General features: G+C 41.8%; 1 protein-coding gene and 1 pseudogene across 2 annotated transcripts in view; both read right to left on the bottom strand.

Moving 5' to 3' along the window:
* The window catches only part of KLHL31 (kelch like family member 31), a 126,689-nt gene that overhangs the window by 87,526 nt on the left and 12,262 nt on the right, over positions 1 to 26,901 (bottom strand). The window lies entirely within an intron of this gene.
* Positions 10,206 to 11,249, bottom strand: LOC118520356 (S-phase kinase-associated protein 1-like; annotated as a pseudogene). Its single transcript, XR_013441230.1, has 2 exons — positions 10,829 to 11,249; positions 10,206 to 10,613 (listed from the first exon to the last, which is right to left on the bottom strand). The product of XR_013441230.1 is annotated as an S-phase kinase-associated protein 1-like (transcript).

The raw sequence follows: 26,901 nt of genomic DNA, 5'->3' as shown, positions 1-26,901 counted from the left end.
CCATGCCAACAGCCCGACTTTAGCCCATAAGACCCTTTCCAGAAATAATAAATAATAATAAATTTGTGTAAAAAAATTAAAAAAAATAAATTTGTGTTGTTTTTAAGCCATTACATTTGTGATGATTTGTTTACAGAGGCAATAGGAAAGAAACCAGTACGTACAAACCACAACCTCAATACTAAGAAGACAACAGCATGAAGAATGGGTTAGTGCAGAAGGCAGTGAGAATGTGAGTCCTACTTTTCTTCTTCTAGGTTTCATGGTCATCAAACCAGAGACACTGGGTTAAAAACACTGCCCTTTCATGGTAAATCTGGGTCTAGAATCAGCAGGATGAGGTCCTTCATTAAAGCTCCTCCACATCATTCTAGCTCTGGCATGCATAGGCTGTGCTCATCTTCACTCACTAATGGCCCCAGTATATTCCATGACAGACACCGAGTAGGGATCTCCGGAAAAGCCCCAACTCCTGTCAGAACATTTCTTTCAAGCCAAATACTGTGCACTAAGGTTCCTTTATTTCTCCTGATTCATATTTCAGATACTTAGGTCCACCTAATATAAACTCATAACCATCTCTCGGAATATAGATCAAAGGTTTCTCCTTCGGTAAGTTCACTTTTGGTCCCAGTTCTTTACTTCCCTGTAGTAGCATCCATATCCATATTACGGAAAGGTCGAGTATACTTCCCTACTCCCTGACTTCGGGCTTAGCCAGGTTACTTGCTTTGGCCAATGGAATTTTAGTGACTGCAGCAAGAGCAGGGACTGGAACAATGGTTGCACTGTCGGGCTCTCTTGCTTGTTAGTGATGCACTATGAGAACATCTGGTCCAAGGAGGATGAGGACCATGTAGAGCAGATCTGAACCCAACCTGCAACTTTGAGAATGGAGCCCAAAGCCTGGAGTCAAGCACAGCCCAGGGAATGGGCCATCCTCTTGCAGACTGTATGCAGAAGCCTCAGAAGTATTAAGTCATCGTGTCTTTAATTTGTTGTGCGGCATTATTGTGGCAATAGCTGACAGATAGACCTCTTACACGAAAGCTTTTCTAATAACTCCCCTGAGTGCAACTGATCAACCATATCCTCTTTTGTGCCTGTTGTACCGTTACAGATTTATATATCTGTCTCCTCAGATGGATTTAAGTTCCTCAAGGCCAGGTACCGGGTAGGATTTGACTTTGTATCTATGATCCCTAGCATGATGGCCAAAATATAGTAGGCGACTATGCCATATATATGAAAAGATTCAATTAAACAAATGAACAAATGAATGAATGTAAGGAACACACTATTCCAAGTCTGTGACCTTGAAGTAGGGGCAGTGACGGGGAGAAGGAAATCACAGATTTCTGGGCTGCTGCAAATGTCATCAAATACATAAGGGGCCAAACTTGGTTAGCAGACTGAATAAATCCTTTTTTTTAAAAAAAAATGTATGTTCTGTTTTTCAGGTATCTATAAATGCGAGTGTAATTAATGAAACACATTTATCTCAACATAATAACAAATGTGTAGTTGCTCGAATCATTATGTATTTTCTCAAATGATGTGTAAAAAACCCCTCATTTCATATGACGAATGAAACATTTTGACATTCCAAAATGGAGGGAACAACCATTTTAGACCATTCCCTTTTAAGAAGTCAGAGAGTTCAGCACTGTGCCATGTCTTTCTGGCTTGCTGACTAGTAGACCATGTAGCAGGGACTTGGCATGTCTGCCTGGCTTATTCTGTCCTGAGTCTCCAGGTCACTGCACATTTACATCATAAGGGCAGGGCTACTGTCAGACTTCAAGATACCTCCAAGAAAATTATAAGCTTTCATTCTTTCTCTACCCTTCCTATCACAAAAGCTGTCACATCACTGCATTTTCCAGCTCAGCCCTGGGTTGTAATTATAGTCATTGCCATAAGCGTTCTTCCAACAGAGAGGCTTATTTAATAGAGAGAAACTCCCATGCAACAGAAGAAAAGACTGCCGCTACAGGAGTAATGATGGAACACTGAGAGTTTAGAACATGAAAACTACACACTGAATGTGGCAGGGTGTGGCCTTCCTGTGCTAAATATTTATAGTAGCGAAGGGGTTTCTGTGCAACTGTTGAAGCCCTTTCTCTTCAACTGGGTTTATTTTCTTTCATTCTAATTCATTTACAGGATGTCATCTCTACTCTATGGCTGGCACAGTAGATAGAAATATTTAAGGGTTTAAAGGCATCTTATGGGGCCTATCAGGCCCTCACCCTGCTCCAGAATTGATCAGGCAGCAAAAAGAGTAAGACACAGTTGTGGGTGTTGGGGTTAAGAGGAAGGAGGACAAATCATTGGGTGAATTTTAGCTGGGGATGACATCACCAGATTTACCGGGGGGAAAGGCACATTATAGTTTAGAGAGAATAACAGTCTGAAGTAGACAAGAAGATCATTGTGGAGAAAAATGATTACAGATTATTGCAGATTTTAACTAGGATCAGGGCAGTGGGAATAGAGAGCTGGGGATATATACTGCGTGTTTCAGAGATAGCATTTATAGGATTTGGTGGCTGACTAAAAATGATGCAAAGACGGAAAGGGTCTAGGATGACTCCAAGGTAGTTAGTTTGGGCAAACTGTGTGTCCTTCGGGACAGTGGGGGATACAGGAGGAAAAGGTCCACCAGAAGAAGAGAGAAGGGCCCGGAGTTAAGTGTCACTTTTAATTGCAAACAAGGAACCTGTGGATCATCCAGAAGATAGATATCCACCAGTAGTCAGTTGTTCTGGAGCTCAGCAGAGCACTCTGGGCTGCAGATACAGACTTCAGTCACTAGCAAGCAAGTGGAAGTTGAAGGTTAGGTGGTGACTTACTTTGCCTGAGGATATTGTATACAGAAGAGGTTCTAGGGATCTGGGATGGGAAAGGGTTATATGGAAAACGCCAGGGAGTTGACTTAAATTACATGCCTTTCACTGCTAAATAGGTGTTGTAGCGGTTTTAAAGAAGTGAGAATTACTGACAGTGCAGTACCTTTCCCCTGGGGGTGACTGTGTGTAATTTGAAAAGCTCCCTATGTGTGTCTGATATAATCTCCCATCTTGTGAACCACTGTGGAATAGACTTCTACAACACCGGATATACCTATTTACATGTTTGACTTTCCTACCAGTGTCTGCACTCATCGAGAGCGGGAATTTTATCATGCTCAAATCTACATCCCCAGCACTTAGCACGGTGTCCAGCACACAGGTATTCAAATGCTGTACGAGTCAGATGATCTCATTTCTTGTTGATCTCATGGGTATGACTTGTCACTGACATTTTAATTTTTACTTTTTTTTTTTTTTTGCCACTGACATTTCAAATGTGAGAAAAAGAGGCCCCCTAAGATTGAGTAACTTGGTCGTGTCATACATACAGCTATGAAGTGGTTCAGCAAATACCTTGTCCCAGTGTCAATCCAGTGCTCTTCTACTATGGCCCATTGCCTCTGCTCCCTCCTAGATCTACCACCGCCATCACAAGGCAGGGCGGGAGAATCATTTAGCAATGGGCTGTAGCATTTCTGGAAGACCTTGCTAAATTAAATTCAAAGTACCCTCTAAGGTTTGCGCAGTTGGCCTTCTCACTCTCTACTGGCAGACTTCTTGAAATATCAGGTGAGAAGAATAAATATTAAGATAGGAGCCATTTCATCCTGGGCTCACTGTAGAGAAAGACTCAGGCTAACTGGGAACATAGGAGAAATGACTACGTGAAGGTGAAGTGTGTGTCATAATTCCTCATAAGCCTCACCCCTTTTATCTGATCAAATAAGGAGTTTGTTTTCACATGTTTCTTATGTGAATACTAGGATTTTTCAAACAGGAAATTAAAAGTGTTGCGGCTCTTCAGGTCTCTCCTTAACCAAAATATTGGATGCTATCTTTAATATATGGAATATATGCTAAGGAAAAAAAGGAAAATGCTGAGAAAGGATTTTTATGAGAGGACATTTTATGATTGGAAAACGTAGGGGAGCAGCATGGAAGCCTAGCTCCTCCATGGTCTGTGAACAAGTAGCCCTTGACTGGTAAACACCTGCTCCCTGAAAGGTAGCATCGATGCTCAGCTGGCCAGAACTCCTCCAGGAAAGCTGCCATGGAAAACCTAGCAGCTTCCAGAGAACCTATGGATCCAAGGGTGGTGAAAGGAAGATCCTGAAAAGCCAACAAAGCTTGGGGGAGCTCTCTCAATGGGTAGACTCTCATGGGAGTGATTGTGATTAGATTTGTCTTGGTGAAATGAGCTTCAGTGAGGAAGAAGTACAAAACATTAGGAGGGTAAAGGCCACCACCAGTCACCAGTCACGCAGCTTGATTGGGATTAGTGTAATCCGTGTGCTTTTGAACAAATAGCAGTACCTCCAAAGGCAAGGGGGTTGTGTTGGGGGAGCGCGGCCCACACTGCCTGCACCTCCAAGTCAGGCAACGTGGACGGGCTTAACACCACCTAAGGTTCGAAAGGACAGAGGAAACATGAGCAGGAGACGGGTACACAAGGCAAGCAGGGGGCCAAAGACCAAGTTTGCCAAAAGAGAAAATTTGCCAAGGGATGATCATGCACCAGGAAAGGGGAAGGGATTCTTTCTCTTTTACTACAGACCTGGAAGCCTTCTCAGAGCTTCCTTGGCTTAAATTCTCTTTTCCTTTCTCTGTTTCAAAGTCCTTTGTTCATCCTTTGCCTAGAATGGATGTTTTTGTAATTATCTGAATTGACCCCTTGAGTTAAGCCTCTGAGAGGGAAATAACACTTAACAGTAATCAAATGTACTGGCTACTTGAACATTGTTATTTCGTTTCAGTCTTAGAACAATCCTGTGAGGCAACAACTGTTATTCTCCTCAGGAAACCAAGCCTTAGCAAGTTAAATATTTTATTCAAATTCACAAAGCACTAAGGAGCAGAGCAGAAATTCAAATCTTGGTCTGTCTGAACCCGAAATCTTTGTTCCAGAGATGGCTCATCTCCCATGAGGCCCCGAATCAGTTCTTGTGCATCATTTCCCCCTCAGGGTATCTAGCACGGTGACTTGCACAAGCTAAGTCCTCAACACATGTTTACTGAATTGATTTTGAGTTTTTCAGTCTTTTTTTGGGGGGGGGGGATGTCCGTTTTTGTTGAATTGACCTCAGGGTATTATTATTACATGAGAACATATGTTACTAGAGATGTACCAGACATAAATCTTGTCTACCTTCTCAGAGTTTCTCAAGTGCCTCATCCACCTCTACTCCACTCCACTCTAGATCTGGATGGGAGGCCACATTTCTGGACATTGGGGCTGGCTTCCTGGGAGCTTTTTAAGGGCCAGATGACAACACCGACATAGGGGGGAATTAGGTCCCAGTGGGATAAGGCTCAATCAAGGGTAAGTGGGAGGGAGGAGGTAGCCAGGTGTCCTTTCTCGTAAACCTTGTGGAGAAAATCCTACCGGAGAACAGTGAAAGCTATGCTTTCTGAGCTATCTGGGAAGTACTCGCTGGTGGAGTAACTCATTGCTTCACATGGCCTTGCATTTGTCCTTATCTCACTTCTTTCTTCCTCACCTGCACTGCCCTGGGTGCCCTCGCAGCACCTGCCAAGTAAAACATCAGCCCTTAAGGAATAGAGGCATGTTATGTCATATTAGAAATAATCCAGCTATCTTCTTTTTTTTTTTAACATATAATGTATTATTTATTTCAGAGGTACAGGTCTAAGATAGCAGGAGGGGAAGAATGAAGGGGGGGAAATCGGAGGGGGAGACGAACCATGAGAGACTATGGACTCTGAGAAACAAACTGAGGGTTCTAGAGGGGAGGGGGGTGGGGGGATGGGTTAGCCTGGTGATGGGTATTAAAGAGGGCATGTACTGCATGGAGCACTGAGTGTTATACGCAAACAATGAATCATGGATCACTACATCAAAAACTAATGATGTAATGTATGGTGATATAACATAATTTAAAAAAATACAAATTAGCTTATCTTCCTTGATCAAGTGCAGATGATTCCCCATTTGTCAACTTGTAACAATACTTGAACACAAAGCACTTTTAAATGCCCAATAAATGATAGCTATTAATAAAAAAAAAAAAGAAGTAATCCAATAGGGGGCCCCTGGCTGGCTCAGTCAGTAGAGCATGCCACTCTCGATCTCAGGGTCATGAGTTCCAGCCCCTTATTGGGCCTGGAGCTTGTTTAAACAAACGAAAAAAGAACCCAAGGAACTCTAACAAACATATATGTACCTAGCAACAGAGATATGAAATAGATTTGTGAAGAAAAAAAAAAAAACTGATGTCACAAGGAGAGATTGGCAAACTCCTAAGTCATACTGGGAGAGTTTACTATTCCCATCTCAGAAGCTGATAGATTTCAATACTTCTCCTTTTGAAGCAGAGATAAAAAGAAATTAAGTCTGTACCAGTATTAAATGAGAAAAAGGATGCAAAATATCTTTGAAAGCCCAACTAGAACGTGGAATCCTATTCAATAATCATAACAGAGTTTCTATGGAAACATAGGCTTGGGGGTTCAGAAAAATGCCGAATTTTAGGGTATGATAACTTTGTATGTCGGGGAGAACCCGGTTCTCAAAGTCAGGGCATGGTGCTAGGGCACCTAGATTTACACGCGCAGGTCCTCACTGGCCCCAGGCTCTTGGGTTGCTCCACATGAAATATCTCCCTAGGAAACCAAACACTTGTGGCCAAAGCCCACACTGAGCTGTTAGAAGGTGGGCTTCTGAGGATTTGTGGTCTCTGCCACAAGCCTCCCCATCCTTTAGCTCTTTCCATGTGATGAAAATCTACTTGCCAAGCAAAGTTAACCCCGAAACCGGAGAGCTGTGAGAAAGTTGTTTTGAGGCTAATGCTTTTACTGAATTATGCATTTGAAATTCTTGGTGGTCTTTTACAGTAAATGAGCATCAGATTTTTACCCTGGCATAGCCTCTCTCCCACTGTACATGCAGTTACTATTCATTTGAATTCCTGCCTCCCTGAACAACTTTGTTATCTGGAGTTTTCCAATGACATATTTGATTAATTTTAAAAAAACACGTGCCATTTTTTCCTCGTAATAAAAACAATACCCATTCATCGTAGAAGACTTCGTAAATACTGAAGAGCAGAAAGCAGAAAATAAAATTCACTCATTATCCTATCACTCACTGGTGGCCACTTGCATATTTTATCTTAACCCAGCCACAGCTTTTTGAAGCTGACCAGATTTTCTCGAAGCTCTCAGGCCTGCTTTTCCCTCCCACCTCCATCCTTTCCTTTCATCCTTCTTTGGCACCCGCCCTCCCCCCCCCCCCCCCCCCCCCGGCCCCACCATTTCCCTTTATGTCTGCTATTCATCACTAAGTAACAAACAGCTTTCCGAAATTACAATTTTAAAACTCATTATATTTTATTAACTCAGAAAATTTAGGTGTAAGAGATCCATAGATGAAGACATGAATTTGTCCACCAGATTCTATGTAAAAGGTAAACTACTAGCACAAGTCATCTGAGGGATGGATTAGGTGAGACACGGGAAGGAATCAGTTCCTGGCACTATCCCCAAAACTCACTTTCTCCCAGTTCTACAGAGTCACCAGTCTGGATGAGCAAAAGCTATTTACTGTGTTCTAATAATAATGATACAGACATATAGCACTTACTATGCACAGGAAGATGCATACCATCAGGCCTCATGAAGGCAGGACGACAAAGGCATTCAGGATCTAACATATAGCTGTGGCCTTCAGGTCATCTACAGCAGTATTTCCCAAACTTTAGTAGGCGAATCACCTGGGAACCTCAGCTTACAGATTCTCATTTAAGTCTGGGATTTGGCCTGAGCGTCTGCATTTCCAATAAGCTCATGGTGATGCTGATGCTGCTGGTCTGCAGATCACACTTCTGGTACCTGCTACATAGCATTACTTACATAATCAGAAATGAAAATTATTTTATGCTATTTGTTACTAACAACATTATCACTTTGGCTGTCTTGTGTACGATGCTGGGCCTTCAGATACCCACAGAGCTGGTGAGACAAATACAGATTTGAGAAGCAGGGAACGGAACCCAGGGCACTCAGGAACACATTCTAAGGACACAGCCAGCATCTTTGGAAGGAATTGCAGGATTCCAAAGGGGCCAGCAAATTGCATCTAAACTCCAAATTGTAGAGGCCACTTTTAGGCTACAGGCTTGAGCCATGGAACCTTGAGCAAGGCAAAAGGGTCCACAGCGGCTATCGACCTGATGCAAACAGGCTTATTAAGCCATAGGCCCTAACTGACCAATGGGCTCCTTACAACCAGGCACAGTTCTTAAGATTACCAAAACAGGGAAAATTCCATATGCCCCCATACTCCCTTACTCTTGTCTGTCAGTGGGTCCAACCCTACACTGCAGCTTGTGAAAATTGATAAAGGGAAATCTCCTTTAGAATGGAGTCGGGCGGCTGGAAGGAGGAGCTCGCAGATCCTATCACTCACATCAATTGCAAATCCAACAGGAAGAGTCGGACTTTGCATGTGTTCTCTACTTTACTACGCCAGCAGGAGGAAGAAAGGTTTTCTTCCTCCTGCAGCAGCAATAGTTCAACCAATGACAGACTGTTACAACTCAGTCCATAAAAGCCACTGTACATCAAACTCTCAGTTTAGTCCAATGGACTTCTTGTTTATAACAGCCTTCCCAACATCCCCCTTTGCTCTCTCAAAGAGCCTTCCTCTCCTTTGTTCTGTGGCTTTGCCTAGGGTTTTGCTGTAGCTTCCTTGTTCTGGATGGCAATTCTCTGCTATTCCCAAATAAACCCATCTTTTGCCAGTAAAATAGCTAGCAGTTTCATTTTTTAAGGTTAACAGTCCGTCTGGGCTCACTGTGGAAGGGAGTCGGAGAGCTTTGTCATTCTATGATGGCTTCCTTCTTTAGACAGCCTTGCCATGACTTTGTGGCCTCCCCTGCATGGGGACACATGAGAGGGAGCAAGAGAGGGCCATCTGAGGGTGTGCACAGGACCTAGAGGCAGCCTATCGGTAACTAAAGTTTTTTTTTTTTTTTTTTTTTTTGACAGTATATGGGATTTTATTAAACAAGATACAGATTCAGGGCAAATGAGAAGTGAAGTATAAAGGCAAACTACTATCAGTGAATAATCTGAGCCAAAACAGCTCACAGTAAACACGAAGAGAATGCAGTAGGACTACATGTGAATACAGATGATGCTAAATGGGAAAGCAAGAGAAAAGGGAGCACAAGGAGGAAAGAAAAAGACATAACAATTTGTGAGCCATCTCAGGCACCAAGAAAACTTCATTCTACTGTAGGGCAGAGGCTGGGAACAACGAGCGCAGTCCTGTGCGGCCACATGCACCAGTTAAGAACTGAAGCACTGGCTCCAGGGAACCAGATCATGATAATCAGAAGAGACACAAGTCTATCAGAACCCAATGGTTAGGTCAGCAGCCTCCAGCGAGCTAGGACAGAAACTTCATGCAAGCTGTCTCCAACTACAGAACGGTACCTATATTTAACTCATTTAATAGTAAATGAAGAGACACAGTTAAGTACACAAAAGCAAACCATTTACCACCTACTACATAACTTACTTTTTACTGAAAGTATCTTGCATTCATGATGGATGCTTTCTAGGTTTTGCCAGACATTTTAACGTTAAAGGTTAAATTATTTTTTATATGCAAGTAGTGTGAAGTTTCCCCCACATGGGATCAATGATTATAAGAAGACATAACCACATGGGTTATTTGTCTTTTTTAATCGAAAAGCTAACAGACTGGCTAGTTATATTCCCCCCCCAAACCACAAATTGAGTAGTAACTGAGTCTCTAGCCAACATATTCAAAGCTGAGAATTAAAAATGCAATAACAAGTCCTTACATCCAATTAAGGGAGCCCTACTACATACAGGCTAATCAATACCAGTGGTACTCCTTGACTCCAGGAAGCTGGAAGACATCCTAATAACCCCACTCAAAACATTTACCTCAGGTAGCCTTTTTCCAGTTTCCAACTCATGAATAAAGAGAATATGTTGTTAATTCTATTTCAGAAAACTTTTTTCAACTTGTTTTATTCACAATGCCAACTTTCAAAAGGTCATTAAACTAAAGTTAACTAGACAATAAACTAGGCAAAAATCGCTTTACAAAGAGAGTTTCGGAAAGCCCAAAATGCCACCTTCTACAGAGAACCCACAGTTCAGGCTTATTTAGAGCAAAGAAAAAAGAAACTTTTGATCATACTAGAAGAAACTCAGCCATAAGTTTGGAATCTGTACTCAAACTACACATGCAAGGAGGACAATATTCTGCTTAAACAACTGATTTGCTGCTGCCATTTGTCTACTGTTTGTCTAATATTAACAATTATAAACAGAGCAGTGGAACTAGTATTTGGAACAATCCTTACAGTGTTACAGTGTCAGGCATAACATTTCACTTCTCTTCACACCACTGGTTCTCTTTGCGTACCCGGGCTTCCTCTTCTTCAGTAAAGTCATTTTTGATAATGAAGGTCTTGCGGATCTCCTCAGGAGTTTTCCCCTTGATCATATTGGCAACCGTCTTGCATGTAACATCAAGCAAACCTTTTTTGTTTTTAAAGATTTTATTTATTTATTTGACAGAGAGAGAGATAGCAAGAGCAGGAACACAAGCAGGGGGAGTGGGAGAGGGAGAAGCAGGCTTCCCGCCGAGCAGGGAGCCCGATGTGGGACTCGATCCCAGGACCCTGGGATCATGACCTGAGCCGAAGGCAGACGCTTAACGACTGAGCCACCCAGGCACCCAACATCAAGCAAACCTTTGATGTCTAAGTAGTTCTCAGCCAGAATAAATTCAAAAAGTGTTCCTTGGTCAACTTTCAGGAATTCTTGGTCCCAAACAGGGATATCATCTGTCCGCTTTTCTTCGTTCTCATCATCCTCGGGAGGATGGGGGTCATCCTTGTGGTGGGTGCACCACTGAATGACTTTTAATATTGCTGCGTTAACATTTGGTAGAGGAACTGGGTCATCATCTCCTTCAATCCATTCCCAAATCTTCCAACATGGTCTTGATAGTCACAGACTGTTTGGCAATTTCAACATCAACCTCAAATATCTCTCCATTGGAACTCTGCAACTTATTTGAAGGCATGGTGCTCAGTCTCAGGCAGACTGCAGGCTGTAGGCTGACAAGAACAGAGCAGCCTCAGCTACGAGAAGAGAAAGGCGGAGAACAAGGCCACTCGGTAACTAAAGTTTCTAATAAAATATTTCTCCAGATTTGCACTAATTACTGGCTTAGGGCTTAACCAGAACAAGATGGTATGTTTTACCGGCCGTTTCAATTTTGCATTCAGTAACTTCATCAGAGAAACAAATGCTAAACATCATACAGTTGGGTGTAAATCAACTTATAGCCTTCCCCTTCTTTTGAAGCTCTAAGTTCAACTGAGAACTACTTCAAAGAATGGCCAAAAGACCCCAGCCTCTCAGTAGTTCAGAGCTGAAGGGTGGGTCCACTGTGCTAGGCTTCAATGTTTCAGTAAAAGAAAAGGGGCTCTCCTTAGCCTGGGGCCTCGCCCTCCCAGAAGGTCATTAGCCTTTAAGATCAGTTACAAGAAGCCGGAGGTAAGAGAGGACTGCTTTCTGGACTCTGGGGGACTGGGAAATCAGCTGATTCTGCCTCATGTGGACCCCCACCTCCCAACCCCTAATTGACCTCACGTACAAACTGCACTTGCCCGAAGACGGACCCTAAGGGACAACCTTCGATGCTGCCCTTTACAAGGTTCTGCCAACACAACCCCACTTTCCCTGCTGGGGGTGCTCAGAGCACACATATGCTGCTAGTAGCATTTTGTGAGCTGCTGAAGGTTTCAGACAGGGCGGGGCTGAAGACCCAGCAGTATTTACCAGTTCAGTACAGAAATCGTTTATATCACATGGTATAGACCTTATCCCATTGTGATGAGCCAATTGATATGTGTAGCTATTTATAATTGAGCTATTAAATATGATTCGTGTTGGTTTGTTTTGCTGACATTCCCACGTCATCCCTGAAAGCCCTCAAACACCAGCGGTTCTTTGACGTAATACTTTCCAGGGCAGCCTGAGGGTATTTACTTCCTCCTTCTGTGCTTTGTCACAGTGGTTCAGAGAAATCAAAATTTTAAAAAAGGAGGAAAGTCAGTGTGCCTCTAGGGGGAAGGACAGAGGGTGGAACATGTCCGTAGCTGTGGCAGAGCTAACTAGTGTCTTTGGAAAATTAGAAATGTCTACTGGGTAATTTTTTAAACGTGTGCTGCAGGTGTGTGGTGCAAACTCCCTCTGCCATCTCTCCCCTAAAATCCTCAGTAAAATACATGGTACTCACCAACGGTTTTGTGTGAATGGAATATTTAAGAGCATGGGAAGATCTGCATGTTCTGGGGTGTGTAAAGAAAGCACGACAGCACTCTTGGGCACAGGGGCTGGAAGACAGGGGCCCCTGGCTGTATTCGCCCAGGGGATGCACTGTCTGGGGATGTGCAACTCTCACTGTAATATAGGCAAATGTTGCCCCCTAACGTCGTGATGTTCTCAGTCCGCACGACCAGCTGTGGTGGCCTGAAACGCAGGGGTAGACTGTGCTTTTTTCTATCCACACATTTATAGAGCATTTCCTGGGTGTACGGCTAGGATTTTATTCTTGCCCTCGAGTTTCCTCTATGCTTCAGGGAAGGCAAAATGAAATGCAGAGATAAAGGTGTAATTTGGCACATGCCAAGTGCTACATGAATAAGGCAGATAACTTTTCTGAGAAATACTAGTCCTATGAGATGCTCTGTGAAAAGTGTTCTGAGACCAATTAAGTTGGGGAAACACTCATATTCGGTCCTTTCCTTGGAGGTTCCCCATGCATACGAGCATATTAAAGGATCCCGCCACAATATAATCTGCACATCTTCTGTTAGCCCAGAGTTCCCCATTTATTTCAACATGGAACATGTATTTGTGTAACATCTATTAACATCCCAAGAAAATGGGGGAGCATCTGTCATAGAAGGTACATGCTGAGGATTTAGGGAAGGAAGGAATTGCTCTGGGCTGGATTTACTGTTCTATGGAAGCATTTCGGGGAGGCAAAGGAAAAGCAGTACAGCCTTAAGAGATAGGCAACAGGTGGGTGAACAGAGCCAGGGTGGAAAAAGAATGATCTGGAATCAGGAGAGCAAGGCAGGAAGGTAGGAACACACAGGCGAGTTTAGGGACCTTTGAGCCTTGACTTTTGGGAAGAGGCTGGGAAAAAAAAAGTTGAAGAGATAAGTAGGAACCAGATTTTAAGAGTCTTAAATCTACTGGAGCTTTCACTTCATTCTGTACATCACAGTAAACACAAGCTTATTTTTAGAACAGTTTTTTCATGAAAAATTGCCAGGTACTAAGCAATGTAGAAGGCTGTTGGAGGTGTAAAATTAATTAAACAAGGAGGCTATTAGACTGAGGTGGGCTCTAATGCCTTGGTGGCTGGTCTACATAAGCAAACCAAGATCTAAGCCTGTAAATGCCTCAAGGTCATGAAATCAAAATGCTAAGGACAACCAATCACAAACAGCCAAATAGGCTTTAGGTTATAACCAATCAATGATTTCCTTCTTCTGCCTTTTCCCTATAAAAGTCTCCCTTGGCTCCTGTCGGGGGGCAGGGAACACTCCTAACCCCTCTGAGTGTGGTGGCTGCCTGATTCAAATTGATGTGTGTCCAAATAAACTCTTAACATGTTTAATATGCCCTTAGTTTCTCTTTTGACGGAGAAAGAGTCGGTAGAAAGGAGAGCCATTCAGAGCCCAAGAACAGGATGAGGAGACCGGAGCCAGGGCAGCGGACAGTAAGAGGGGATGTGCAGAGCCCAACGGAGAGAGAATTAACTGGTCACAGTGGGAGGGAGGGGGAAAAGGGAAGGGGTTGCCACGAATGAATGCTACCGGGGTGGCCCCAGTAGCAAAAACAGGGAAACGGGAGAGCAAGCAGATCTGAGAGGGGCAGGGCAAATGTCACCTTGGCCTTTGTTTCAAGGTCAGTGGTTTAATAGCGTCTGGCTCAACTACAGTCGACTGTTCCTTCCTGTGCCTCGTGAACAGGAGATCTGGCCACAACTATACTTTGCAGTGCAGAGAACTGTTCAAATTGAAGTTATAGATAATCAAGTCCAAGCTGACTTTAACTGAGATTGAAGACGTTCTGAGTCTCTGCCTCAAATCACACTCCCTTCTCTCTCCCTAGCAGTAATAGTACCTACCCTCCAATGTGTGAGTACCTGCTGTGCGCCAGGCACACAGTGGGTATTCTCCATACACTCCCTTTTCATTTTCACAACAACCATACAAGGCAGACTTTACCGATTTCCTTTTTCAAAAACGGCAACTTAATAAGCTTTGGTTAACTCAGAGCCCCCAAATTTAATTGTACTGGAAGTCTAAGGTTCAGAGAGGTAAAGTATATTATTCATGATCACACAGCTAGGATGTGAGCCCAGGTTTGACAGACTCCAAGTCAAATGATATTTCCTGGCTCTTACTGAAAACACTCATCTCATCCTGATGTTCCTTCTTCTTTTAGAGTATAATCTGCATTCTGGCTTCACTTACTTCAATTATTTACTGTTCTAAATAGCAGCTCAAAATCACCCACCTCACATCCATTTTCTCACTTTCCCCATCCTCGATCCTGCTTAATTCTTACCTGATTTTGTAATTCTGATCCGATAACATCAAGTACTGTTAAATAACATCTTATTACAATAGGGAGTAAATCCTTTTGAAGCTGGAGGATTTATTCAGCCCCTACAACATCAGCTGGGAAGCCCAGAGAGGTATTGTTGGTGGGTCCTAAGCAAAAGCAGCTGGGGATGCTCAAAGAAGAACCCGGGGTTATGAAGATGTAGCCAGACCTCTCAGGGATCAGGCCAGGACATGGGCACCAGTTTCGGCTGTGTGGACCAAGAGTGATGCTAAGTGAGTCCACAGGGAACATTCCTGGGATCACAGGAATACCTGAGACTTAGTGCCGGGGCGTGAGCAAGATCTATAACAGCCAGGGGCCATGCCATAAGCATCTGAGTGGACATAGCGTAGGCCGCAAGATGTAATGGAAATCCACAATCAGCCTGTTTTCTGAAGAGCAGCCTGTGATCTCCTCCCTGCAGAAGCTCAATGGTGCAGCCTGAAACAAAGTAACTCCAGTGGCCCCGGCTGAGGCCTCTCTGAAGTCAGCCATCTTTGAATCAGCTCTCCCCGACTCCCTGTTACATTTCCCGCAGCAGTACCCTCCCTGTTTCAGGCCCCAGTGGCTCACCCTTCCACCCAACTGCATCGTGCCTTTACTATGAATCTGGAGACTGTTCCTTGTGAGGATCAACTTCCTTCCTCGCCACGTTAGCAAATCTCTCAGTATTGTCATTTATCTCCTTCTCCCCTCTTCCTTCTGGGGGTTAACACGTGCAGCTCTGTTCCTGCTTCCCTGAGTGGTCCCTCTCTCGCCTGCCTGTTCACTGCCTCCCTCCACTTCTCTCTATTACCCAGAGCTCCTGTTTCCTAAAGGGGCTGCTTTTGATTCGCTTCCCTATTTAAGCTGTCACTTCTTTTCCTCGTTCCTTCTCCAGTTTCCAGTCCCTCACCTCCAGTTATCATGAAACCCTTTACCATTTGACTTCTGCAGAAATGCCTCTTTCCTAGGAATCAGGGAGCTCCTGTGGACCCCTCTACCATTTCCTCCATGCTGAGACTCTCTCCTCTATGATGCTCAATCCCCTGGTGCCTCTCTTCTCCTTCTTTACTTTCTTCCTGGTTCCTCTTCCCCCAGTCTGCATGCAGATGAGTCCTCAGCTTCTGGCTTTTCTTTCCCCCTTCCTTTTACTATCTCCCTCAGTGAGGATAAAACTTCCATGACTTAGGCCACAGACTATGCACAGCACAGGGAGGCCTCCTTCTCCGTCTCCAGCACAAACCTGCTGAATTCCAGCTCTGCTTTTTCAATTGGGGAAAAAGATCTTAACCCGCCTGTCCCGATTGGGCCTCAAGGTGCCGATCATTCTCTGCATGCCCGACCTCCCCAACCTCAGGTAATAATAGTTATCCTCATTACAGCTACTTTTAATGAGCATCTACTATGTACTGTAGGTCATTTACTTTAATGCCAATGATATCTCAATGAGGCAGGTGTTTTTACTCCCATTTTATAAATGAGGAAGCTGACATCAGTCATCTAACTTGCTCGCATTCACCCAGCAGAACTGGGATTCAAAGCCAGATCTAAGTGAATCAACCAGTTAACTTTTGTGCTTTGAGAAGAATTTAGGATAGTGGTAAAATGCAGGGCCACTGATGCTAGATTAACTGGATTCCTACCCTGGTTCTGCCACCTCCTAGCTGGTGATTTCAAGCCTGATACTTAACCTTGCCTGTGTCTCAATTTCCCAACTGATGGAATGGAGACAACGGAGTCCCCATCTTGGGCTGTTCGGAGGTCAAAGCCCTTAAGCACAGTGTCTGGCAAAGAGTAACTATGTGAGTGCAGGCTAGTATTATGCAGCATTATCACCTGTCACCCTGTTTCTTTTTCATCAAGTGACCATCCTCACATTGATCTTTTTATTTTTAAAGATTTATTTATTTATTTTAGAGAGAGAGAAAGACAGCATGCATGGGAGGGGGTGCAGGGGGTGAGGGGGAGGGAGGAAGAAACTCAAGCAGACTCCGCACTGAGTGTGGAGCCTAACGTGGGCCTCCAGGTGGGGCTCGATCCCACGACTCTGAGATCAGATCTGAGCTGAAACTAAGAGTTGGATGCTTAACCAACTGCACCACCCAGGTGCCCCAAAAAAGAGAATCATAAGCAGGCTCCATACCCAGCTGGGAGCCTGCTGTGGGGCTCGATCTCACCACCCTGAGATCATGACCTGAGCCGAAATCAAGAGTCAGACTCTAAACTGACTGAGCCACCCAGGCGCCCCAATTACATTGATCTTTGACTACATTCACAACATCCTTTTGACAAACACTGTCATTATTTTGGGGAAAACCAGTATTTGTTTTTCAAATACATCAATTTGTTTCTAGTATTTTTAAAGTTGTTCACTGTGAATAAATTGGCATTGCTTAGCCTATTATACAGAATAAAAGGATTCCCCTCCCGATTCCCCGTTCATTGGTTAAACTCATTAGGCATCACTTTGGATAACTCTTTAGAAAAATAAGGAAGATTAAAAACTTTATTTCTATTATATGCTTAGGCAAAGCAGGGATATTTTGAGGCTTTTAAAAGAGAGAATAAAAGAAGGAAATGTATGCTATCAAATGGAACACAATCTACATCAATACTTTATCATTTAGAGCAGTGATCACCTAGAGATGATTTTGCTGTCCTCCCATCCCCCAGGACATTTGGTAATGCCTGAAGACATTTTTGGTTGTCACCACTTGGAAGAGGGTCCTATTGGCATCTAGTGGGGAGAGGCAGGGATGCTGGCAAACACCCTATAATTCCCAGGACACCCTCTCTGCAACAAAGAGTTATCTAATCCGAAATGTTCATAGTGCCAAGGTGGGAAAATCCTGATTTCAAGATACAGACAGGATGGTTTAAACTGGTCTTCTAGTTTTTAGACTGGTGCTTGTTAAAAGCAAACAAAACTAAAAGTCACCATATGAAGTTTCTCTAAATTTCATAGGGATGGAGTTAGTGGCATTCAGCTGATGGTAAGGTAATCACCACTTCTGATTTTATTTTGGAGCACAGAGTTTAATTATATACGACAGCACCCATGGTGAGATAAGAAAATTGTCATGATGGTACAAGAAGAAATAACCACCCTCAAAAGTCCTGAAAAAGTTTTAACAACAAAAGTGGTAGCCAGCAGATATCGAAGCAGAGAACTGTCACCTTGTTTCTAAAACAGCTAAACCCTCCTGGAGGCAACTGCCATCAGCATGCTGTGTCAAAATGACCTTGTCAAGTAAAAGCTGTAATTGCCAACAGGTTCCCTGGGCAAGAGGGGGAGAGAAAAAACTGGAAAATTTCTATCCCTCTGTGAACTGCTCTAACACAGCACAAAGGGGCGGTGGATGTGACAGCTTTTAAGCAGACAGTTGCTCTAGGTGAGCCAGGAATAGAGTGACCCTACAGATGTTTAATGAGCCCAGAAGAAGACACTTTGCTCTGCTCAACTAGATAGAGACTGTCTTCACAAAAAACCATTGACTTGGTATATGCAAATGTTTTTGCGTAAGATGTCTTGCAATTTCTCATGGTTGCCTATGAATGCATTGCAAAATGTATGGCTTTGTAGAATCATAGTCTGTTCGAAATATAAGGAGATAAAGAAATTAATGGTGGATACTGTTTACTCCTGCACAGGACAGAAGAGAGAAAATCCTGACACATGGTGAGCATGTGAAACATCAGAAACCTTTGGGTCAGTGAAGGACAGGTACCTTCCCTTTCTTCCTCCACACTAGAAAATATCCCCAAATTATTTTGTGTTGCCTCAATGCTATCAATCAGTAGATGATAAAGGATGGTAGGTAAGGAAGCTAAGAATGGAGGAAATGTGTCTGGTAGGATAGAGTTTTTGGGAGAGGTGCACACCTGGGGAACAGACCAGACCCTGGAATGGTTTCCAGATGCTGATTTCCTTTCCAAGGTTCCAAGGTGAGTGGCCAGGGATGGGGTACATATGTCCCAGCCACTAGCCCAAACACAACTCTGTCTAAACTAGAAAAGAGGCCCCTCCTCAACACTTTTTTCTATCTTCCAGAAAATTGTCACAATAATTATACAAGTCTACAATGACTACTGTGTCAACTCCCCTACGCTTCCCTGAGATGTGCAAAACACAACATGGGCAAAATTATAAAGAAGGAGGTCTGGTGAAGATATCAATGGTCGTCAGTGGCTGAAATTTAAAAATTCCATGGCCCTAGTTTATCCCCAGTTAATAAAAAAAAGTCCTTTCTTCATAGAACAGAAGTAGTTAACAAATTTAGGAGGAAGAATAGACCCAGAAAAAGCATTATTTTTGCAGTTCCATTGAAATAATCGATGCGGGGTGCCTGGGTGGTTCAGTCGGTTAAGCGTCTGCCTTTGGCTCAGGTCATGATCCTGGAGTCCCGGAATTGAGTACTACAATGGGCTCCCTGCTCGGCGGGGAGTCTACTTCTCCCTCTGCCCTTTACCCTGCTCGTGCTCTCTCTCTTGCTCTCTCCCTCTCAAATAAATAAATAAAATCTTAAAAAAAAGAAATAATTGATGCAGGCAAAAATCACCAATGAATGCTAAAACTACTAGGTAGGTGAAAGATGGTTGGAGAACAATATTTATGTGGTGCTTAAATATCACCCTACAAATTACTTGTGGTTTTTCTTAAACAAACATGTCCTTTTTTTCAGTTAACTCTCCCAATATATATTTTACTTATTTATACGCTGTAATCATACACTATTGTACTGATGTATTTCTAAAACATACACACAAAAATACATCTGAACGAGTGAGATTGGGGTGCCTGGGTAGCTCAGTCGGTTAAGTGTTTGACTCTTGGTTTCAGCTCAGGTCATGATCTCCTGGTCCTGAGATCAAGCCCCACAAGGGGCTCTGTGCTCAGGGCTGAGTGTGCTTCAGATTCTCACTCTTCCCCTGCTTCTGCTCCTCCCCCCACTCGCACACACTCTCTCTCTAAAATAAATAAGTAAATGAAATCTTTAAAAGAGATAAAAACAATTAAGCTATTATAGATTTTTCACCCAACATCATTGTCTTTCAGACACACTTCAGAAAGCATCAATTTAGTCTATCCATTATTTTATGCCTGGAGATTTCTCTGATGATTGAAATTACTGGCCAAAGCAGAAGAAATAAAAGGCATGGTAGAACAACATGAAAAGGGTTCAAGTCATTGAAAAGAGTCTCCTTCACCACCACTGAATGGTGAAGATGAATCCTTCTGACTCGAAGAGAGCCAAATGTGTTACTTGCTTTGTTTCACTCCATTACTGGGATGTCAGATGTGGTTATGATTTTTATGTTTTTCTCTCCATCCCACATTTTCCATGTGTTGCTCATTTTTACCATTTGCTTTGGGTTTCATGCCATTCTGTAGCATTTCCCTTGTATTCCTTGTCCTCGGCCTTGACTCTCACCCCAAGCTCCTGGTTCATTTCAGAATAACTTGTTGCATTACCAAAACAGACAAAAGTGGGCCACTCTTCAATGAACGGGGTGGAGACCGGGGGCCAGGGAAGGCATCTACAAGGTGTGATGATGTACTTAAGGAGTGAGAGATGAGTGTTTTGGGTTTTTGTTTAAAATATGTTTTTACAATGCAGGAATCTGGTGGTCCCCACCTTAACCGAGTAACCACACTTAGCATTACTCATCTCCTGACGAGTTCTAAAATGAAATACACAGCAAATATGAAGTATGCTTACCAAAAATGCTTCACCTGTGTTTATTCAAGCCTTTATGCCTAATTTCCTTTTCATAGGAAATACAAGAGATAAAGAAACAAAATAACACCAAGATGAGAGTCAGATAGATCCAGAATGTAGGTCTGGTCTCCAACAAAGTTGTCATAAAGTAACAACAATAAAAAGTTAACCACTGTGTTGCCCTAAATTAGCGAACATATTAACATTACTGCAGTTGTGATGGGTAAATGGCAACACTTATGCTGAGAAGTCTCCTGGCCAAAATATCATATATCTTTAAATAGTTGATCATCATTTTGCAGATTATTCTTTCTTTCTTCTACATAATGAAAGACCTTATCAAAATATATTACTTTGTTAAAAATGTGTATCAAATAATATAAAAGCTTATAATAAAAGACAACATTCTTTGCATTCATCACTACCTATATCCCAGAAACAGCCAACTTTAACTTCTTTGGCTATTTTTTAAAATAAGTATTATCATGTCTTTAAATAATGTGCTCTTATTATACCGTTTTTCAGTTTATCAGTGTGAGACCTTCTGCTATGACAGATGAAGATTTAGTTTTCTTACACTCTCATCTCATCTCTCTGTCCTCCAATATAGTTATATCATCACTTTTTGTTAATGAAAAATAATTGCATGAAAGTGTCATTGCAAAACCAAGTAGTATCCTACGAGTATACTTTTTTCTTGTATGCTTTTGTCCTTGCCCTAAGCATCTTTCCTTTCTTTTGCAATGTTTTCCTTATAACAATCCTTCCTTTTTGTTGGTGATTTTGTTTGTTCCTTCTTGTTATTTAAAAGCATCACCATATTGGGGCACCTGGGTGGCTCAGTCAGTTAAGCATCTGACTCTTGGTTTTGGCTCAGGTCATGATCTCCCAGTTGTAGGTTAGAGCCCTCCATTGGGCTCCATGCCCAGTATAAAGTCTGTTTCAGATTTTCCTGTCTGTCCCCCCCGCCCCCCACCGCCGCTTGCTCTCTCTCTTTCTCAAATAAATAAGTAAAATCTTTTAAAATAAAAAAGCACCACCATATTTATCTGGTTCCATTATTTTTTTTTTCAGTAAAACTCTCATAGAGCCTTCTGTGCTGCTCTAATCTCTACCAGTAGACCTCTAGATCTTCTTGGTGTTATGTCCCTTAAAGATCTCCTAAATTCTGGTCTTTCACTTTTGTGGTGTACTCTTTTGTTTTGTACAGCATATTTTCTGGAAACTTCCTAAGACAGGAAAGAAATTATTTCTGAGGCTCTGCATGTCAGAAAATGTCTTTATATTACATTTGAATAAGAGTCTTGCTGAATGCACACTAGGAGATTAGAAACCATATCCCTTGATGTTTGGAAGGCACTGCTCTATTGTTAGGCATTGTTTAATTTTCAGATTGTTTGTTGCAGAGCTTAGAAATACAGTCAATTTTTGTATAATTGTTTTATATTCTGTAAACATGCTGAAGTTGTTTATTAGTTCCAATAGTTTTTTAGTGGACTCTTCATGATTATCTCTATGTAAGATTATGTCATCTTCAAATAGTTTTATGTCTTTTTTTTCCTATCTGGATGCTTTGTATTTTTTTTTTTTTTCTTAATTGTCCTGGCTAGAACCTCTAGCACACTGGTGAATAGAAGTGGGAAGGATGGATGTTCTTATCTTGTTCTTTAGAGGGAAGGCATCCAGTTTTCCATCATTGTTTAATCATGAAAGGATGTTGCATTTTGCCAATGTTCTTCTTGTGTTTATTGAGATGATCGTGTGATTTTTTTTTTTTTTTTTATAGCTATGGGGTATTACATTAGTTGATTTTTGGGTATTAATTCCTGGGATAAATCCCACTAGCACATGGCGTGTAATTCTTTTTATTTATACGTATAATTCATTTTATATATGCAATTATATATATATATAATTTTTGTTTCTTTTTTATATTCCTTTTCATAAGTTTGTTAGTATTTTGTTGAGGATTTGCATATCTGTTTTTATAAGAGATATTTGTTTGTAATTTTCTTCTGTTGTTTTTCTCTGGTTTTGGTATCAGAGAAATACTGGCCTCAGAGATGCGTTGGAAAGTGATGTCCTGCCACTTCTGAGAATATGGCCCTCTGACTAGGACCTGGGGGCACAGGGAGCCCTGTGTTCTTGGTGGCACCTGTCTGGAATGGAGTTGCTATCTCTCTGAGCTGGGAAGGGGGGAAAGGAGCAGGTGTTGGTTCAAATGCCACAGACTCTGTTCCTGTGAAGTTTTAGCAGATTTTCTTGAATAAATGTGTCTTCCTTTGCTCTTTGCCCTTGGGATAATCTCCAGAGATTTTAAATTGTTCTTTTTGAACATAATTTTGTTTTTGTTTTTGAACACAAGTTTTGCTGAGCAGTAGCTCTGTGGAGGCTTTTACACTGTCAGATCAGAAACCAGAAGTAGAACTCTAGTTATCTTTCTTATCTCCTCTAAGGGTCTTTTAATTTAATATAGGAGGAATCCCCAAAATGCCCTGTGATTTTTGATTGTCCATTCATATTTAAAACTGAGGTGTTGAAAAGCTGATTATTCTGTATGGGGCAAGGATAGGAACAGGGAAGCTAATGTGAATCAATTACAGAATTTATCTCTAGATACTGGGTAAATTATGGTTTCAGAATAGAATATAAAAGAAAACAAAAAATCAGAAGTCTGGAGGAAAAGTGAGTGTGCTAATCATCTCATCTCTTCTAGTTGGAGAAAATCAACACTGAATTGGAAAAATCTAGCTCTTCTCCTCAGCCCCGGCATTCTCGCTAACACTCTCCACGCTTGAATAATTTCAGTTAACTATTTTTCTTTAATTTTAGAAGGACCTTTTGGGAAAAAAAATCTTTTGGGTAAAGAAACATTTACCTAAGGTTCAGTCATTCCTGTAATTTAAATTTAATTAAGACAAAATCAGATATAATTTTTTTCTTAAAAATATCATGTATAGTACTATCCTCTCTTTATAAAATAATTTCTATTTATACCTGTTTATCTCTTTGACTAACTACATTGCTTATATATATCTACCAGCCTTCTTTCTCTATATATGCATAGAGAGATTATAACAATATATGCCAATGACTAAGGCTAGTTATTTCTGGGCAGTAGGACCTGGGATGCTTTATTACTTTCTCCCTTTAATTTTTTGTATTGAGTGACATTTTCAAAAAGAAGCACATACCAATTTTTTTTTTTAAAGCCAATACAATGCAAAAGCAAAACCTAAGCCATTAACAGAGCCAATCAACCATACAATCAGGGCTGGTACCTATGGTGAGGCCAGCGAGGAGACTGAGATACAAAATTTGATTTGAAATCACACCAAATGCACCCTCAGCTCCTCACTAGCCTCATCATGGTAGTCCTGGACAACCTTCAAATGACACAGGGAAAACTGGCAGATCAATGCAGGTGAAGAACAGCATGTTTGGAAACCTGGGTAGATGAGTAAAGCATACTTTTCCTTTCTTATAAATGATTATTAAATATATTTTTAAAAACTATTTCCAGAAGAAATCATAGTCTTTACACTTTAGAATTATCTCTATTATCACTTGGAAACTAACAAGCACCTAGTCTTCTCGTTCCTTCCTGTCCCTTGATTCAGCACTTGCGTGAGTGTGTCGCAGGCTCTGGCCGCAGGGCACTGAAAGGGGTGTGTTGCTGTCAGCTGCAGCATCTCTTGCTTCATCTAGGACTTTCCTGATCACCCTCGCTAAAACAACACAATACCCTCCTTTGTCTTTCCAGCCCATATTCCTGCTTTAATGTCTCCCTAGCAGTTGTCATATTCCAAATGTATCCATCCTTTCTTCATATAGTTTTATTTTGTATGTGATGTGTTCATTGCCTGTCTTGCCTTATTAGTATATAAGCCCTGCAATGCTACCCTCACGGAAGCCTGATGGTGCGCAAGAGGTTTCCATAGTATTTGCTGAATGGAAGAATGAATGAGTTCATTGTGCACTCACTGAATGACTGTGGACCCGATGGTGTTGTGACAATATGAAAAATGCACAGTCTTTACTCCCCACAGAGAGAGTCCATATGGCAGCTTCCCTCCCTACCTCTGTTCCTGGAGACAGTCACAGGCCTCATGCAGTCATTACCTCCCAATCACATACAGTTTGTTTTCACCCACCTTTTCCTTTTCTCATAGTCTCTCTCTTTTTTTTCTTCCTTCAACTCTTGCCCAATTAGCATAGGGAAATATTTTCCCCCCTTAAAAAAATCACTCAGCCTGATAAGCATAAAAGGTAATACTAGTAATAACATACTCATGAAAAGAAAGTCTGTTTTGAAGAGCAAATAATAGCATTATTAATAGTGAACATCTATGTTTGCTATATATCTGGCCCTCTGCCAAGCAATTTATATGCATTGCCTCATTTAATCAGTATAGATAAAGAAACTATGGCGGCAAGAAGTAACTTGTCTGGGTCACAGAGCCAATAACTGGTCTGAACCCATGTCGGTCTGATCCAGAGCCCAGGCCCTGCCAGGGGCAACAGAGAAGCTGTGCTGTTCATTTCTAATGTAATCCCCTCTGTGGGATTTTCCCTCCATCCTCTTCCCACACTACATCCTCATCCACACTACAAGCAGTTGCTCTCTTCATGTTCCTATAGCGCTCTACTCATACTACCTCAGTTGTGATCACATAAAATGTTAGGTCTATGTCTGAAAGGCTCAGCTGGGTGTATTTTCACTCATTATCAGTGTTATGAAGTATCTGCTTGCCTTATTCATTGCAATTAGGGTTGTAATAGAAGCAGGAGCTTTGGAGCTATTCCATATACATATGCATATATGGAGGATGGGGGAGAGAAAGTTCAAAACCCAGCATCTGCTACTTATTAGCAGTATAAAGTTAGGCAAAGTATTTAACCCCTCAGAATGTTAGGTTACTCACATGTGATGTGGGGATAATGATGTCAGTGTTACAATGTAATGAGAATAACCTAAGATGTGTCTGTAAGGTGCCTGGCATTGTGCCTAGAACAACACAGGTGCTTAGTGAGCACTCTTCTTCTGGGTCCTGTACAACCCTCTGCCTACCTGGATTCTGACTCTTCTGTTGCACCTCATACAGCATTTCAGCTATGTTATGTGCTATCTGTTTTGGCTTGTATTAGTTATGTATTACTTTGCAACAAATCGCCCCAAACTTACCAGCTTAACACAATAAGCATTTACTATCTCAAAGTTTCTGTACACCAGTGATCTGGGAACAGCTTAGCTGGTGGCTCTGGTTCAGTCTCTCGGGAGGTTGTAGTCAAGATGTCAGTTAGACCTGCAGTCATCTCAAGGCTCAACTGGGAGAGTATTTGCCTCCAAGCTCACTCATGTGGCTATTTACATGCTTCAGGAGATTTGTTTCCAAGCTTATTCATGTGTACCTCTCCACAGGGCTCTCAGGCCATGGCAGCTAGATTCCTCCAGAGGAAGCAATCCAAGAGAATGAGAGAGAGCATCCAAGATGGAAGCCACACATAGTCTTTTTATAGGAAGGAATAATGCAGAGCATGAATATCAAGATATGGAGATAATTGGGGCCATATGAGAGTTTGTTTACTACATGGTTTAAATATTGTAGAGAGCTAGCCTAGGGATTGTGATATGCCCAATTGTTTCACTGATTTTATAGAAAAGTTTTTATGAAGAGTCCTGTGTTTACATAAGGGACTTACATACTTTGGAAACATATACATTGCTAAGCCGGTAACTGGCTATACCAGTAATAAAGCTTCAACATACCCAACAACATAAAAATAATAACAATAATGACTTCTTTTCATAGTCTTACAAGTTATCATGCTATCTGTACCTTTCATTTCCCACTCTATGCATAATTATACTTTTCCTCTGAGTTGGTTTGTTTCTTAAAAACCATTTCCCCTTTGGCTGTCTCCTTGGTACATTTTCTATCCACTTCCCCCTCTTTGGTCTATGGATACATGAGCACACACACATTCTAGCTTCCTTCCTCAGAGAGTGGCAAAGATCAGGTAGGTAGTCATGGTGAAATATAAATATTACTCCCAGTCCCACATTTGGAGGGAAACTTGTTTTTTATTCCCAATTAAGTCATAGCTCCAGCTACCTCCCTAGAGTGAAGTGTCCTGCCTTGGGATGATCTTGGCTCCTTTTCTCCCTTTCTCCTGGTGGCTGCTCTTAGTCATAGCATTGCCTAATTGTGTTAGCCTCCCAAGAGAGATTGACATGGGCAAAATTTGATATTTGTGTCTTCTCAGGCTTAGAAGAAGGATTATATAAATACAAAAATATGAATAGTAACTAGTAAAACATATCAAAATATTAAATAAGTATCATAAATATTAAAACTTCATTGTATAAATATTAAAACACATACTTTACATAAATATTAACTGCTTGGATATTAAAAAGGTAGATT

This window comes from Halichoerus grypus, chromosome 9 (genome assembly GCF_964656455.1).
Source record: "Halichoerus grypus chromosome 9, mHalGry1.hap1.1, whole genome shotgun sequence".
NCBI classification, from domain to species: Eukaryota; Metazoa; Chordata; class Mammalia; order Carnivora; family Phocidae; genus Halichoerus; species Halichoerus grypus.
This window is presented reverse-complemented; position numbering and strand designations above follow the sequence as displayed.